Here is a 16607-nt window from a genome sequence, read left to right as displayed (position 1 = left end):
GCCTTTGGAAGAGGTGTTCCCGGTAGGCTGTAAGAGCACTGTGCAGAGCGAGTTGTTTCTTAGCTTCCCAAAGAGCTGGAAGCAAGATGCTGTGGGGCCCAACTCGCCCTTTGGAAAGAAGCCTGCACGTTGTGCCTTTCAGCTCTAGGGCAATGTAGCACACCCAGAGCAGAAGTCCTACTTCAGCAAGATCAGGCCTGCAAAGAAACTGCTTTTCACAGGCCTTTGGAAGAGATGTTCCCGGTAGGCTGTAAGAGCACTGTGCAGAGCGAGTTGTTTCTTAGCTTCCCAAAGAGCTGGAAGCAAGATGCTGTGGGGCCCAACTCGCCCTTTGGAAAGAAGCCTGCACGTTGTGCCTTTCAGCTCTAGGGCAATGTGGCCCACCCAGAGCAGAAGTCCTACTTCAGCCAGATCAGGCCTGCAAAGAAACTGCGTTTCACAGGCCTTTGGAAGAGATGTTCCCGGTAGGCTGTAAGTGCACTGTGCAGAGCGCGTTGTTTCTTAGCTTCCCAAAGAGCTGGAAGCAAGATGCTGTGGGGCCCAGCTCGCCCTTTGGAAAGAAGCCTGCACGTTGTGCCTTTCAGCTCTAGGGCAATGTAGCACACCCAGAGCAGAAGTCCTACTTCAGCCAGATCAGGCCTGCAAAGAAACTGCGTTTCACAGGCCTTTGGAAGAGATGTTCCCGGTAGGCTGTAAGAGCACTGTGCAGAGCGAGTTGTTTCTTAGCTTCGCAAAGAGCTGGAAGCAAGATGCTGTGGGGCCCAACTCGCCCTTTGGAAAGAAGCCTGCACGTTGTGCCTTTCAGCTCTAGGGCAATGTAGCACACCCAGAGCAGAAGTCCTACTTCAGCCAGATCAGGCCTGCAAAGAAACTGCGTTTCACAGGCCTTTGGAAGAGATGTTCCCGGTAGGCTGTAAGAGCACTGTGCAGAGCGAGTTGTTTCTTAGCTTCCCAAAGAGCTGGAAGCAAGATGCTGTGGGGCCCAACTCGCCCTTTGGAAAGAAGCCTGCACGTTGTGCCTTCCAACTGTAGGGCTATGTAGCACACCCAGAGCAGAAGTCCTACTTCAGCCAGATCAGGCCTGGAAAGAAGCTGCGTTTCACAGGCCTTTGAAAGAGATGTTCCCGGTAGGCTGTAAGTGCACTGTGCAGAGCGCGTTGTTTCTTAGCTTCCCAAAGAGCTGGAAGCAAGATGCTGTGGGGCCCAACTCGCCCTTTGGAAAGAAGCCTGCACGTTGTGCCTTTCAGCTCTAGGGCAATGTAGCACACCCAGAGCAGAAGTCCTACTTCAGCCAGATCAGGCATGCAAAGAAACTGCGTTTCACAGGCCTTTGGAAGAGATGTTCCCGGTAGGCTGTAAGAGCACTGTGCAGAGCGAGTTGTTTCTTAGCTTCCCAAAGAGCTGGAAGCAAGATGCTGTGGGGCCCAACTCGCCCTTTGGAAAGAAGCCTGCACGTTGTGCCTTTCAGCTCTAGGGCAATGTAGCACACCCGGAGCAGAAGTCCTACTTCTGCCAGATCATGCCTGCAAAGAAACTGCGTTTCTCAGGCCTTTGGAAGAGATGTTCCCGGTAGGCAGTAAGAGCACTGTGCAGAGCGAGTTGTTTCTTAGCTTCCCAAAGAGCTGGAAGCAAGATGCTTTGGGGCCCAACTCGCCCTTTGGAAAGAAGCCTGCACGTTGTGCCTTTCAGCTCTAGGGCAATGTAGCACACCCAGAGCAGAAGTCCTACTTCAGCCAGATCAGGCCTGCAAAGAAACTGCGTTTCACAGGCCTTTGGAAGAGATGTTCCCGGTAGGATGTAAGAGCACTGTGCAGAGCGAGTTGTTTCTTAGCTTCGCAAAGAGCTGGAAGCAAGATGCTGTGGGGCCCAACTCGCCCTTTGGAAAGAAGCCTGCACGTTGTGCCTTACAGCTCTAGGGCAATGTGGCACACCCAGAGCAGAAGTCCTACTTCAGCCAGATCAGGCCTGCAAAGAAACTGCGTTTCACAGGCCTTTGGAAGAGATGTTCCCGGTAGGCTGTAAGAGCACTGTGCAGAGCGAGTTGTTTCTTAGCTTCGCAAAGAGCTGGAAGCAAGATGCTGTGGGGCCCAACTCGCCCTTTGGAAAGAAGCCTGCCCGTTGTGCCTTTCAGCTCTAGGGCAATGTGGCACACCCAGAGCAGAAGTCCTACTTCAGCCAGATCAGGCCTGCAAAGAAACTGCGTTTCACAGGCCTTTGGAAGAGATGTTCCCGGTAGGCTGTAAGAGCACTGTGCAGAGCGAGTTGTTTCTTAGCTTCCCAAAGAGCTGGAAGCAAGATGCTTTGGGGCCCAACTCGCCCTTTGGAAAGAAGCCTGCACGTTGTGCCTTTCAGCTCTAGGGCAATGTAGCACACCCAGAGCAGAAGTCCTACTTCAGCCAGATCAGGCCTGGAAAGAAACTGCGTTTCACAGGCCTTTGTAAGAGATGTTCCCGGTAGGCTGTAAGAGCACTGTGCAGAGCGAGTTGTTTCTTAGCTTCCCAAAGAGCTGGAAGCAAGATGCTGTGGGGCCCAACTCGCCCTTTGGAAAGAAGCCTGCACGTTGTGCCTTTCAGCTCTAGGGCAATGTAGCACACCCAGAGCAGAAGTCCTACTTCAGCCAGATCAGGCCTGCAAAGAGACTGCGTTTCACAGGCCTTTGGAAGAGATGTTCCCGGTAGGCTGTAAGAGCACTGTGCAGAGCGAGTTGTTTCTTAGCTTCCCAAAGAGCTGGAAGCAAGATGCTGTGGGGCCCAACTCGCCCTTTGGAAAGAAGCCTGCACGTTGTGCCTTTCAGCTCTAGGGCAATGTAGCACACCCAGAGCAGAAGTCCTACTTCAGCCAGATCAGGCCTGCAAAGAAACTGCGTTTCACAGGCCTTTGGAAGAGATGTTCCCGGTAGGCTGTAAGAGCACTGTGCAGAGCGAGTTGTTTCTTAGCTTCGCAAAGAGCTGGAAGCAAGATGCTGTGGGGCCCTACTCGCCCATTGGAAAGAAGCCGGCACGTTGTGCCTTTCAGCTCTAGGGCAATGTAGCACACCCAGAGCAGAAGTCCTACTTCAGCCAGATCAGGCCTGCAAAGAAACTGCGTTTCACAGGCCTTTGGAAGAGATGTTCCCGGTAGGCTGTAAGAGCACTGTGCAGAGCGAGTTGTTTCTTAGCTTCCCAAAGAGCTGGAAGCAAGATGCTGTGGGGCCCAACTCGCCCTTTGGAAAGAAGCCTGCACGTTGTGCCTTTCAGCTCTAGGGCAATGTAGCACACCCAGAGCAGAAGTCCTACTTCAGCCAGATCAGGCCTGCAAAGAGACTGCGTTTCACAGGCCTTTGGAAGAGATGTTCCCGGTAGGCTGTAAGAGCACTGTGCAGAGCGAGTTGTTTCTTAGCTTCCCAAAGAGCTGGAAGCAAGATGCTGTGGGGCCCAACTCGCCCTTTGGAAAGAAGCCTGCACGTTGTGCCTTTCAGCTCTAGGGCAATGTAGCACACCCAGAGCAGAAGTCCTACTTCAGCCAGATCAGGCCTGCAAAGAAACTGCGTTTCACAGGCCTTTGGTAGAGATGTTCCCGGTAGGCTGTAAGAGCACTGTGCAGAGCGAGTTGTTTCTTAGCTTCCCAAAGAGCTGGAAGCAAGATGCTGTGGGGCCCAACTCGCCCTTTGGAAAGAAGCCTGCACGTTGTGCCTTCCAGCTCTAGGGCAATGTAGCACACCCAGAGCAGAAGTCCTACTTCAGCCAGATCAGGCCTGCAAAGAAACTGCGTTTCACAGGCCTTTGAAAGAGATGTTCCCGGTAGGCTGTAAGTGCACTGTGCAGAGCGCGTTGTTTCTTAGCTTCCCAAAGAGCTGGAAGCAAGATGCTGTGGGGCCCAACTCGCCCTTTGGAAAGAAGCCTGCACGTTGTGCCTTTCAGCTCTAGGGCAATGTAGCACACCCAGAGCAGAAGTCCTACTTCAGCCAGATCAGGCCTGCAAAGAAACTGCGTTTCACAGGCCTTTGGAAGAGATGTTCCCGGTAGGCTGTAAGAGCACTGTGCAGAGCGAGTTGTTTCTTAGCTTCCCAAAGAGCTGGAAGCAAGATGCTGTGGGGCCCAACTCGCCCTTTGGAAAGAAGCCTGCACGTTGTGCCTTTCAGCTCTAGGGCAATGTAGCACACCCAGAGCAGAAGTCCTACTTCTGCCAGATCAGGCCTGCAAAGAAAGTGCGTTTCTCAGGCCTTTGGAAGAGATGTTCCCGGTAGGCAGTAAGAGCACTGTGCAGAGCGAGTTGTTTCTTAGCTTCCCAAAGAGCTGGAAGCAAGATGCTGTGGGGCCCAACTCACCCTTTGGAAAGAAGCCTGCACGTTGTGCCTTTCAGCTCTAGGGCAATGTAGCACACCCAGAGCAGAAGTCCTACTTCAGCCAGATCAGGCCTGCAAAGAAACTGCGTTTCACAGGCCTTTGGAAGAGATGTTCCCGGTAGGATGTAAGAGCACTGTGCAGAGCGAGTTGTTTCTTAGCATCGCAAAGAGCTGGAAGCAAGATGCTGTGGGTCCCAACTCGCCCTTTGGAAAGAAGCCTGCACGTTGTGCCTTACAGCTCTAGGGCAATGTGGCACACCCAGAGCAGAAGTCCTACTTCAGCCAGATCAGGCCTGCAAAGAAACTGCGTTTCACAGGCCTTTGGAAGAGATGTTCCCGGTAGGCTGTAAGAGCACTGTGCAGAGCGAGTTGTTTCTTAGCTTCGCAAAGAGCTGGAAGCAAGATGCTGTGGGGCCCAACTCGCCCTTTGGAAAGAAGCCTGCCCGTTGTGCCTTTCAGCTCTAGGGTAATGTGGCACACCCAGAGCAGAAGTCCTACTTCAGCCAGATCAGGCCTGCAAAGAAACTGCGTTTCACAGGCCTTTGGAAGAGATGTTCCCGGTAGGCTGTAAGAGCACTGTGCAGAGCGAGTTGTTTCTTAGATTCCCAAAGAGCTGGAAGCAAGATGCTGTGGGGCCCAACTCGCCCTTTGGAAAGAAGCCTGCACGTTGTGCCTTTCAGCTCTAGGGCAATGTAGCACACCCAGAGCAGAAGTCCTACTTCAGCCAGATCAGGCCTGGAAAGAAACTGCGTTTCACAGGCCTTTGTAAGAGATGTTCCCGGTAGGCTGTAAGAGCACTGTGCAGAGCGAGTTGTTTCTTAGCTTCCCAAAGAGCTGGAAGCAAGATGCTGTGGGGCCCAACTCGCCCTTTGGAAAGAAGCCTGCACGTTGTGCCTTTCAGCTCTAGGGCAATGTAGCACACCCAGAGCAGAAGTCCTACTTCAGCCAGATCACGCCTGCAAAGAGACTGCGTTTCACAGGCCTTTGGAAGAGATGTTCCCGGTAGGCTGTAAGAGCACTGTGCAGAGCGAGTTGTTTCTTAGCTTCCCAAAGAGCTGGAAGCAAGATGCTGTGGGGCCCAACTCGCCCTTTGGAAAGAAGCCTGCACGTTGTGCCTTTCAGCTCTAGGGCAATGTAGCACACCCAGAGCAGAAGTCCTACTTCAGCCAGATCAGGCCTGCAAAGAAACTGCGTTTCACAGGCCTTTGGAAGAGATGTTCCCGGTAGGCTGTAAGAGCACTGTGCAGAGCGAGTTGTTTCTTAGCTTCCCAAAGAGCTGGAAGCAAGATGCTGTGGGGCCCTACTCGCCCATTGGAAAGAAGCCGGCACGTTGTGCCTTTCAGCTCTAGGGCAATGTAGCACACCCAGAGCAGAAGTCCTACTTCAGCCAGATCAGGCCGGCAAAGAAACTGCGTTTCACAGGCCTTTGGAAGAGATGCTCCCGGTAGGCTGTAAGAGCACTGTGCAGAGCGAGTTGTTTCTTAGCTTCCCAAAGAGCTGGAAGCAAGATGCTGTGGGGCCCAAATCGCCCTTTGGAAAGAAGCCAGCACGTTGTGCCTTTCAGCTCTAGGGCAATGTAGCACACCCAGAGCAGAAGTCCTACTTCAGCCAGATCAGGCCTGCAAAGAGACTGCGTTTCACAGGCCTTTGGAAGAGATGTTCCCGGTAGGCTGTAAGAGCACTGTGCAGAGCGAGTTGTTTCTTAGCTTCCCAAAGAGCTGGAAGCAAGATGCTGTGGGGCCCAACTCGCCCTTTGGAAAGAAGCCTGCACGTTGTGCCTTTCAGCTCTAGGGCAATGTAGCACACCCAGAGCAGAAGTCCTACTTCTGCCAGATCAGGCCTGCAAAGAAACTGCGTTTCACAGGCCTTTGGAAGAGATGTTCCCGGTAGGATGTAAGAGCACTGTGCAGAGCGAGTTGTTTCTTAGCTTCCCAAAGAGCTGGAAGCAAGATGCTGTGGGGCCCAACTCGCCCTTTGGAAAGAAGCCTGCACGTTGTGCCTTTCAGCTCTAGGGCAATGTAGCACACCCAGAGCAGAAGTCCTACTTCAGCCAGATCAGGCCTGCAAAGAAACTGCGTTTCACAGGCCTTTGGAAGAGATGTTCCCGGTAGGCTGTAAGAGCAGTGTGCAGAGCGAGTTGTTTCTTAGCTTCCCAAAGAGCTGGAAGCAAGATGCTGTGGGGCCCAACTCGCCCTTTGGAAAGAAGCCTGCACGTTGTGCCTTTCAGCTCTAGGGCAATGTAGCACACCGAGAGCAGAAGTCCTACTTCAGCCAGATCAGGCCTGCAAAGAAACTGCGTTTCACAGGCCTTTGGAAGAGATGTTCCCGGTAGGCTGTAAGAGCAGTGTGCAGAGCGAGTTGTTTCTTAGCTTCCCAAAGAGCTGGAAGCAAGATGCTGTGGGGCCCAACTCGCCCTTTGGAAAGAAGCCTGCACGTTGTGCCTTTCAGCTCTAGGGCAATGTAGCACACCCAGAGCAGAAGTCCTACTTCTGCCAGATCAGGCCTGCAAAGAAAGTGCGTTTCTCAGGCCTTTGGAAGAGATGTTCCCGGTAGGCTGTAAGAGCACTGTGCAGAGCGAGTTGTTTCTTAGCTTCCCAAAGAGCTGGAAGCAAGATGCTGTGGGGCCCAACTCGCCCTTTGGAAAGAAGACTGCACGTTGTGCCTTTCAGCTCTAGGGCAATGTAGCACACCCAGAGCAGAAGTCCTACTTCTCCCAGATCAGGCCTGCAAAGAAACTGCGTTTCACAGGCCTTTGGAAGAGATGTTCCTGGTAGGCTGTAAGAGCACTGTGCAGAGCGAGTTGTTTCTTAGCTTCCCAAAGAGCTGGAAGCAAGATGCTGTGGGGCCCAACTCGCCCTCTGGAAAGAGGCCTGCACGTTGTGCCTTTCAGCTCTAGGGCAATGTAGCACACCCAGAGCAGAAGTCCTACTTCAGCCACATCAGGCCTGCAAAGAAACTGCGTTCCACAGGCCTTTGGAAGAGATGTTCCCGGTAGGCTGTAAGAGCACTGTGCAGAGCGAGTTGATTCTTAGCTTCCCAAAGAGCTGGAAGCAAGATGCTGTGTGGCCCAACTCCCCATTTGGAAAGAAGCCGGCACGTTGTGCCTTTCAGCTCTAGGGCAACGTGGCACACCCAGAGCAGAAGTCCTACTTCAGCCAGATCAGGCCTGCAAAGAAACTGCGTTTCACAGGCCTTTGGAAGAGATGTTCCCGGTAGGCTGTAAGAGCACTGTGCAGAGCGAGTTGTTTATTAGCTTCCCAAACAGCTGGAAGCAAGATGCTGTGGGGCCCAACTCGCCCTGTGGAAAGAAGCCTGCACGTTGTGCCTTTCAGCTCTAGGGCAATGTGGCACACCCAGAGCAGAAGTCCTACTTCAGCCAGATCAGTCCTGCAAAGAAATTGCGTTTCACAGGCCTTTGGAAGAGATGTTCCCGGTAGGCTGTAAGAGCACTGTGCAGAGCGAGTTGTTTCTTAGCTTCCCAAAAAGCTGGAAGCAAGATGCTGTGGGGCCCAAGTCGCCCTTTGGAAAGAAGCCTGCACGTTGTGCCTTTCAGCTCTAGGGCAATGTAGCACACCCAGAGCAGAAGTCCTACTTCAGCCAGATCAGGCCTGCAAAGAAACTGCGTTTCACAGGCCTTTGGAAGAGATGTTCCCGGTAGGCTGTAAGAGCAGTGTGCAGAGCGAGTTGTTTCTTAGCTTCCCAAAGAGCTGGAAGCAAGATGCTGTGGGGCCCAACTCGCCCTTTGGAAAGAAGCCTGCACGTTGTGCCTCTCAGCTCTAGGGCAATGTAGCACACCCAGAGCAGACGTCCTACTTCAGCCAGATCAGGCCTGCAAAGAAACTGCGTTTCACAGGCCTTTGGAAGAGATGTTCCCGGTAGGCTGTAAGAGCACTGTGCAGAGCGAGTTGTTTCTTAGCTTCCCAAAGAGCTGGAAGCAAGATGCTGTGGGTCCCAACTCGCCCTTTGGAAAGAAGCCGGCACCTTGTGCATTTCAGCTCTAGGGCAATGTAGCACACCCAGAGCAGAATCCTACTTCAGCCAGATCAGGCCTGAAAAGAAACTGCGTTTCACAGGCCTTTGGAAGAGATGTTCCCGGTAGGCTGTAAGAGCACTGTGCAGAGCGAGTTGTTTCTTAGCTTCCCAAAGAGCTGGAAGCAAGATGCTGTGGGTCCCAACTCGCCCTTTGGAAAGAAGCCTGCACGTTGTGCCTTTCAGCTCTAGGGCAAAGTAGCACACCCAGAGCAGAAGTCCTACTTCAGCCAGATCAGGCCTGCAAAGAAACTGCGTTTCACAGGCCTTTGGAAGAGATGTTCCCGGTAGGCTGTAACAGCACTGTGCAGAGCGAGTTGTTTCTTAGCTTTCCAAAGAGCCGGAAGCAAGATGCTGTGGGGCCCAACTCGCCCTTTGGAAAGAAGCCTGCACGTTGTGCCTTTCAGCTCTAGGGCAATGTAGCACACCCAGAGCAGAAGTCCTACTTCTGCCATATCAGGCCTGCAAAGAAACTGCGTTTCACAGGCCTTTGGAAGAGATGTTCCCGGTAGGCTGTAAGAGCACTGTGCAGAGCGAGTTGTTTCTTAGCTTCCCAAAGAGCTGGAAGCAAGATGCTGTGGGGCCCAACTCGCCCTTTGGAAAGAAGCCTGCACGTTGTGCCTTTCAGCTCTAAGGCAATGTAGCACACCCAGAGCAGAAGTCCTACTTCAGCCAGATCAGGCCTGCAAAGAAACTGCGTTTCACAGGCCTTTGGAAGAGATGTTCCCGGTAGGCTGTAAGAGCACTGTGCAGAGCGAGTTGTTTCTTAGCTTCCCAAAGAGCTGGAAGCAAGATGCTGTGGGGCCCAACTCGCCCTTTGGAAAGAAGGCTGCACGTTGTGCCTTTCAGCTCTAGGGCAATGTAGCACACCCAGAGCAGAAGTCCTACTACAGCCAGATCAGGCCTGCAAAGAAACTGCGTTTCACAGGCCTTTGGAAGAGATGTTCCCGGTAGGCTGTAAGAGCACTGTGCAGAGCGAGTTGTTTCTTAGCTTCCCAAAGAGCTGGAAGCAAGATGCTGTGGGGCCCAACTCGCCCTTTGGAAAGAAGCCTGCACGTTGTGCCTTTCAGCTCTAGGGCAATGTAGCACACCCAGAGCAGAAGTGCTACTTCAGCCAGATCAGGCCTGCAAAGAAACTGCGTTTCACAGGCCTTTGGAAGAGATGTTCCCGGTAGGCTGTAAGAGCACTGTGCAGAGCGAGTTGTTTCTTAGCTTCCCAAAGAGCTGGAAGCAAATGCTGTGGGGCCCAACTCGCCCTTTGGAAAGAAGCCTGCACGTTGTGCCTTTCAGCTCTAGGGCAATGTAGCACACCCAGAGCAGAAGTCCTACTTCTGCCAGATCAGGCCTGCAAAGAAACTGCGTTTCACAGGCCATTGGAAGAGATGTTCCCGGTAGGCTGTAAGAGCACTGTGCAGAGCGAGTTGTTTCTTAGCTTCCCAAAGAGCTGGAAGCAAGATGCTGTGGGGCCCAATTCGCCCTTTGGAAAGAAGCCTGCACGTTGTGCCTTTCAGCTCTAGGGCAATGTAGCACACCCAGAGCAGAAGTCCTACTTCAGCCAGATCAGGCCTGCAAAGAAACTGCGTTTCACAGGCCTTTGGAAGAGATGTTCCCGGTAGGCTGTAAGAGCACTGTGCAGAGCGAGTTGTTTCTTAGCTTCCCAAAGAGCTGGAAGCAAGATGCTGTGGGGCCCAACTCGCCCTTTGGAAAGAAGCCTGCACGTTGTGCCTTTCAGCTCTAGGGCAATGTAGCACACCCAGAGCAGAAGTCCTACTTCAGCCAGATCAGGCCTGCAAAGAAACTGCGTTTCACAGGCCTTTGGAAGAGATGTTCCCGGTAGGCTGTAAGAGCACTGTGCAGAGCGAGTTGTTTCTTAGCTTCCCAAAGAGCTGGAAGCAAATGCTGTGGGGCCCAACTCGCCCTTTGGAAAGAAGCCTGCACGTTGTGCCTTTCAGCTCTAGGGCAATGTAGCACACCCAGAGCAGAAGTCCTACTTCTGCCAGATCAGGCCTGCAAAGAAACTGCGTTTCACAGGCCTTTGGAAGAGATGTTCCCGGTAGGCTGTAAGAGCACTGTGCAGAGCGAGTTGTTTCTTAGCTTCCCAAAGAGCTGGAAGCAAGAGGCTGTGGGGCCCAATTCGCCCTTTGGAAAGAAGCCTGCACGTTGTGCCTTTCAGCTCTAGGGCAATGTAGCACACCCAGAGCAGAAGTCCTACTTCAGCCAGATCAGGCCTGCAAAGAAACTGCGTTTCACAGGCCTTTGGAAGAGATGTTCCCGGTAGGCTGTAAGAGCACTGTGCAGAGCGAGTTGTTTCTTAGCTTCCCAAAGAGCTGGAAGCAAGATGCTGTGGGGCCCAACTCGCCCTTTGGAAAGAAGCCTGCACGTTGTGCCTTTCAGCTCTAGGGCAATGTAGCACACTCAGAGCAGAAGTCCTACTTCAGCCAGATCAGGCCTGCAAAGAAACTGCGTTTCACAGGCCTTTGGAAGAGATGTTCCCGGTAGGCTGTAAGAGCACTGTGCAGAGCGAGTTGTTTCTTAGCTTCCCAAAGAGCTGTAAGCAAGATGCTGTGGGGCCCTACTCGCCCTTTGGAAAGAAGCCGGCACGTTGTGCCTTTCAGCTCTAGGACAATGTAGCACACCCAGAGCAGAAGTCCTACTTCAGCCAGATCAGGCCTGCAAAGAAACTGCGTTTCACAGGCCTTTGGAAGAGATGTTCCCGGTAGGCTGTAAGAGCACTGTGCAGAGCGAGTTGTTTCTTAGCTTCCCAAAGAGCTGGAAGCAAGATGCTGTGGGGCCCAACTCGCCCTTTGGAAAGAAGCCTGCACGTTGTGCCTTTCAGCTCTAGGGCAATGTAGCACACTCAGAGCAGAAGTCCTACTTCAGCCAGATCAGGCCTGCAAAGAAACTTCGTTTCACAGGCCTTTGGAAGCGATGTTCCCGGTAGGCTGTAAGAGCACTGTGCAGAGCGAGTTGTTTCTTAGCTTCCCAAAGAGCTGGAAGCAAGATGCTGTGGGGCCCAACTCGCCCTTTGGAAAGAAGGCTGCACGTTGTGCCTTTCAGCTCTAGGGCAATGTAGCACACCCAGAGCAGAAGTCCTACTACAGCCAGATCAGGCCTGCAAAGAAACTGCGTTTCACAGGCCTTTGGAAGAGATGTTCCCGGTAGGCTGTAAGAGCACTGTGCAGAGCGAGTTGTTTCTTAGCTTCCCAAAGAGCTGGAAGCAAGATGCTGTGGGGCCCAACTCGCCCTTTGGAAAGAAGCCGGCACGTTGTGCCTTTCAGCTCTAGGGCAATGTAGCACACCCAGAGCAGAAGTCCTACTTCAGCCAGATCAGGCCTGCAAAGAAACTGCGTTTCACAGGCCTTTGGAAGAGATGTTCCCGGTAGGCTGTAAGAGCACTGTGCAGAGCGAGTTGTTTCTTAGCTTCCCAAAGAGGTGGAAGCAAGATGCTGTGGGGCCCAACTCGCCCTCTGGAAAGAAGCCTGCACGTTGTGCCTTTCAGCTCTAGGGCAATGTAGCACACCCAGAGCAGAAATCCTACTTCAGCCAGATCAGGCCTGCAAAGAAACTGCGTTTCACAGGTCTTTGGAAGAGATGTTCCCGGTAGGCTGTAAGAGCACTGTGCAGAGCGAGTTGTTTCTTAGCTTCCCAAAGAGCTGGAAGCAAGATGCTGTGGGGCCCAACTCGCCCTTTGGAAAGAAGCCGGCACGTTGTGCCTTTCAGCTCTAGGGCAATGTAGCACACCCAGAGCAGAAGTCCTACTTCTGCCAGATCAGGCCTGCAAAGAAACTACGTTTCACAGGCCTTTGGAAGAGATGTTCCCGGTAGGCTGTAAGAGCACTGTGCAGAGCGAGTTGTTTCTTAGCTTCCCAAAGAGCTGGAAGCAAGATGCTGTGGGGCCCAACTCGCCCTTTGGAAAGAAGCCTGCACGTTGTGCCTTTCAGCTCTAGGGCAATGTAGCACACCCAGAGCAGAAGTCCTACTTCAGCCAGATCAGGCCTGCAAAGAAACTGCGTTTCACAGGCCTTTGGAAGAGATGTTCCCGGTAGGCTGTAAGAGCACTGTGCAGAGCGAGTTGTTTCTTAGCTTCCCAAAGAGCTGGAAGCAAGATGCTGTGGGGCCCAACTCGCCCTTTGGAAAGAAGCCTGTACGTTGTGCCTTTCAGCTCTAGGGCAATGTAGCACACCCAGAGCAGAAGTCCTACTTCAGCCAGATCAGGCCTGCAAAGAAACTGCGTTTCACAGGCCTTTGGAAGAGATGTTCCCGGTAGGCTGTAAGAGCACTGTGCAGAGCGAGTTGTTTCTTAGCTTCCCAAAGAGCTGGAAGCAAGATGCTGTGGGGCCCAACTCGCCCTTTGGAAAGAAGCCTGCACGTTGTGCCTTTCAGCTCTAGGGCAATGTAGCACACCCAGAGCAGAAGTCCTACTTCAGCCAGATCAGGCCTGCAAAGAAACTGCGTTTCACAGGCCTTTGGAAGAGATGTTCCCGGTAGGCTGTAAGAGCACTGTGCAGAGCGAGTTGTTTCTTAGCTTCCCAAAGAGCTGGAAGCAACATGCTGTGGGGCCCAACTCACCCTTTCGAAAGAAGCCTGCACGTTGTGCCTTTCAGCTCTAGGGCAAAGTAGCACACCCAGAGCAGAAGTCCTACTTCAGCCAGATCAGGCCTGCAAAGAAACTGCGTTTCACAGGCCTTTGGAAGAGATGTTCCCGGTAGGCTGTAAGAGCACTGTGCAGAGCGAGTTGTTTCTTAGCTTCCCAAAGAGCTGGAAGCAAGATGCTGTGGGGCCCAACTCGCCCTTTGGAAAGAAGCCTGCACGTTGTGCCTTTCAGCTCTAGGGCAATGTAGCACACCCAGAGCAGAAGTCCTACTTCAGCCAGATCAGGCCTGCAAAGAAACTGCGTTTCACAGGCCTTTGGAAGAGATGTTCCCGGTAGGCTGTAAGAGCACTGTGCAGAGCGAGTTGTTTCTTAGCTTCCCAAAGAGCTGGAAGCAAGATGCTGTGGGGCCCAACTCGCCCTTTGGAAAGAAGCCTGCACGTTGTGCCTTTCAGCTCTAGGGCAATGTAGCACACCCAGAGCAGAAGTCCTACTTCAGCCAGATCAGGCCTGCAAAGAAACTGCGTTTCACAGGCCTTTGGAAGAGATGTTCCCGGTAGGCTGTAAGAGCACTGTGCAGAGCGAGTTGTTTCTTAGCTTCCCAAAGAGCTGGAAGCAAGATCCTGTGGGGCCCAACTCGCCCTTTGGAAAGAAGCCTGCACGTTGTGCCTTTCAGCTCTAGGGCAATGTAGCACACCCAGAGCAGAAGTCCTACTTCAGCCAGATCAGGCCTGCAAAGAAACTGCGTTTCACAGGCCTTTGGAAGAGATGTCCCCGGTAGGCTGTAAGAGCACTGTGCAGAGCGAGTTGTTTCTTAGCTTCCCAAAGAGCTGGAAGCAAGATGCTGTGGGGCCCAACTCGCCCTTTGGAAAGAAGCCTGCACGTTGTGCCTTTCAGATCTAGGGCAATGTAGCACACCCAGAGCAGAAGTCCTACTTCAGCCAGATCAGGCCTGCAAAGAAACTGCATTTCACAGGCCTTTGGAAGAGATGTTCCCGGTAGGCTGTAAGAGCACTGTGCAGAGCGAGTTGTTTCTTAGCTTCCCAAAGAGCTGGAAGCAAGATGCTGTGGGGCCCAACTCGCCCTTTGGAAAGAAGCCTGCACGTTGTGCCTTTCAGCTCTAGGGCAATGTAGCACACCCAGAGCAGAAGTCCTACTTCTGCCAGATCAGGCCTGCAAAGAAACTGCGTTTCACAGGCCTTGGGAAGAGATGTTCCCGGTAGGCTGTAAGAGCACTGTGCAGAGCGAGTTGTTTCTTAGCTTCCCAAAGAGCTGGAAGCAAGATGCTGTGGGGCCCAACTCGCCCTTTGGAAAGAAGCCTGCACGTTGTGCCTTTCAGCTCTAGGGCAATGTAGCACACCCAGAGCAGAAGTCCTACTTCTGCCAGATCAGGCCTGCAAGGAAACTGCGTTTCACAGGCCTTGGGAAGAGATGTTCCCGGTAGGCTGTAAGAGCACTGTGCAGAGCGAGTTGTTTCTTAGCTTCCCAAAGAGCTGGAAGCAAGATGCTGTGGGGCCCAACTCGCCCTTTGGAAAGAAGCCTGCACGTTGTGCCTTTCAGCTCTAGGGCAATGTAGCACACCCAGAGCAGAAGTCCTACTTCAGCCAGATCAGGCCTGCTATAAACTGCGTTTCAGAAGCCTTTGTAAGAGACTTTCTGGGAGGCTGTAATAGCACTGTGCAGAGCGAGTTGTTTCTTAGCTTCCCAAAGAGCTGAAGCAAGATGCTTTGAGGCATATCTGCCCCTGAGCAAACAAGTCAGGACTTTGTGTCTTGCATCTCTAGGGCTATGTAGCCCACCCAGAGCAGATGTTCTACTTCATCCAGATCAGCCCTGCAAAGAAACTGTGTTTCATGGGCCTTTGTCAGAACGTTCCCGGCAGGCTGTAAGAGCACTGTGCAGAGCGAGTTGTTTCTTAGCTTCCCAAAGAGCTGGAAGCAAGATGCTTTGGGGCCCATCTCGCCCTTTGGAAAGTAGACTGCACGTTGTGCCTTTCAGCTGTAGGGCAGTGTAGCACACCCAGAGCAGAAGTTCTACTTCAGCCAGATAAGGCCAGCAAAGAAACTGCGTTTCAAAGGCATATGCAGGAGATGTTGCCGGATGGCTGTAAGAGAGGAGTACAGAGGGAGTTGTTTGTTAGCTTCCAATTTAGCTGGAGGCAAGATGCTTTGGGGCCCAACTCGCCCTTTGGAAAGAAGACTGCACGTTGTGCCTTTCAGGTCTAGGGCAATGTAGCACACCCAGAGCAGAAGTTCTACTTCAGCCAGATCAGACCTGCAAGGAAACTGCATTTCACAGGCATTTTCAGTAGATGTTTACGGTAGGGTGTAAGAGAGGACTTCAGAGGGAGTTGTTTTTTAGCTTCCCAAAGAGCTGGAAGCAAGATGCTTTGGGGCCCAACTCGCCCTTTGGAAAGAAGACAGCACTTTGTGCCTTGCAGCTCTAGGGCAATGTAGCACACCCAGAGCAGAAGTTCTACTTCAGCCAGATCAGGCCTGCAGAGAATCTGCGTTTCACAGTCCTTTGTAAAATATGTCCCGGTAGGCTGTAAGAGCACTGTGCAGAGCGAGTTGTTTCTTAGCTTCCCTAAGAGCTGGAAGCAAGATGGTTTGGGGCCCAACTCGCCCTTTGGAAAGAACACTGCACGTTGTGCCTTGCAGCTCTAGGGCAATGTAGCACACCCAGAGCAGTTCTACTCCAGCCAGATAAGGCCTGCAAAGAAACTGCGTTTCAAAGGCATTTGCAGGAGATGTTGCCCGATGGCTGTAAGAGAGGAGTGCAGAGTGAGTTGTTTCTTAGCTTCCTAAGGAGCTGGAAGCATGCTGCTTTGGGGCCCAGAAGCCCTTTGAAAAGAAGACTTCACGTTGTGCCTTTCAGCTCTAGGGCAATGTAGCACACCCAGAGCAGAAGTTCTACTCAGCCAGATCAGGCCTGCAGAGAAACTGCGTTTCACAGGCCTTTGTAACAGATGTTCCCTGTTGGCTTAAGAGAGGTGTGCAGAGCGCGTTGTTTCTTAGCTTCCCAAAGAGCTGGAAGCAAGATGCTTTGGGGCCCAACTCGCCCTTTGGAAAGAAGCCTGCACGTTGTGCCTTTCAGCTCTAGGGCAATGTAGCACACCCAGAGCAGAAGTTCTACTTCAGCCAGATCAGACCTGCAAGGAAACTGCATTTCACAGGCATTTTCTGTAGATGTTCCCGGTAGGCTGTAAGAGAGGACTGCAGAGGGAGTTGTTTTTTAACTTCCCAAAGAGCTGGAAGCAAGATGCTTTGGGGCCCAACTCGCCCTTTGGAAAGAAGACAGCACTTTGTGCCTTGCAGATCTAGGGCAATGTAGCACACCCAGAGCAGAAGTTCTACTTCAGCCTGATCAGGCCTGCAAAGAAAATGCGTTTCACAGGCCTTTGGAAGAGATGTTCCCGGTAGGCTGTAAGAGCACTGTGCAGAGCGAGTTGTTTCTTAGCTTCCCAAAGAGCTGGAAGCAAGATGCTTTGGGGCTCAACTCGCCGTTTGGAAAGAAGACAGCTCTTTGTGCCTTTCAGCTCTAGGGCAATGTAGCACACTCAGAGCAGAAGTTCTACTTCAGCCAGATCAGGCCTGCAAAGAAACTGCGTTTCACAGGACTTTGGAAGAGATGTTCCCGGTAGGCTGTAAGAGCACTGTGCAG

The sequence above is a fragment of the Equus caballus genome, chromosome X (genome assembly GCF_041296265.1).
Source record: "Equus caballus isolate H_3958 breed thoroughbred chromosome X, TB-T2T, whole genome shotgun sequence".
Classification (NCBI taxonomy): domain Eukaryota; kingdom Metazoa; phylum Chordata; class Mammalia; order Perissodactyla; family Equidae; genus Equus; species Equus caballus.
The sequence above is the reverse complement of the archived record's forward strand: the minus strand, read 5'-3'. Positions refer to the sequence as shown.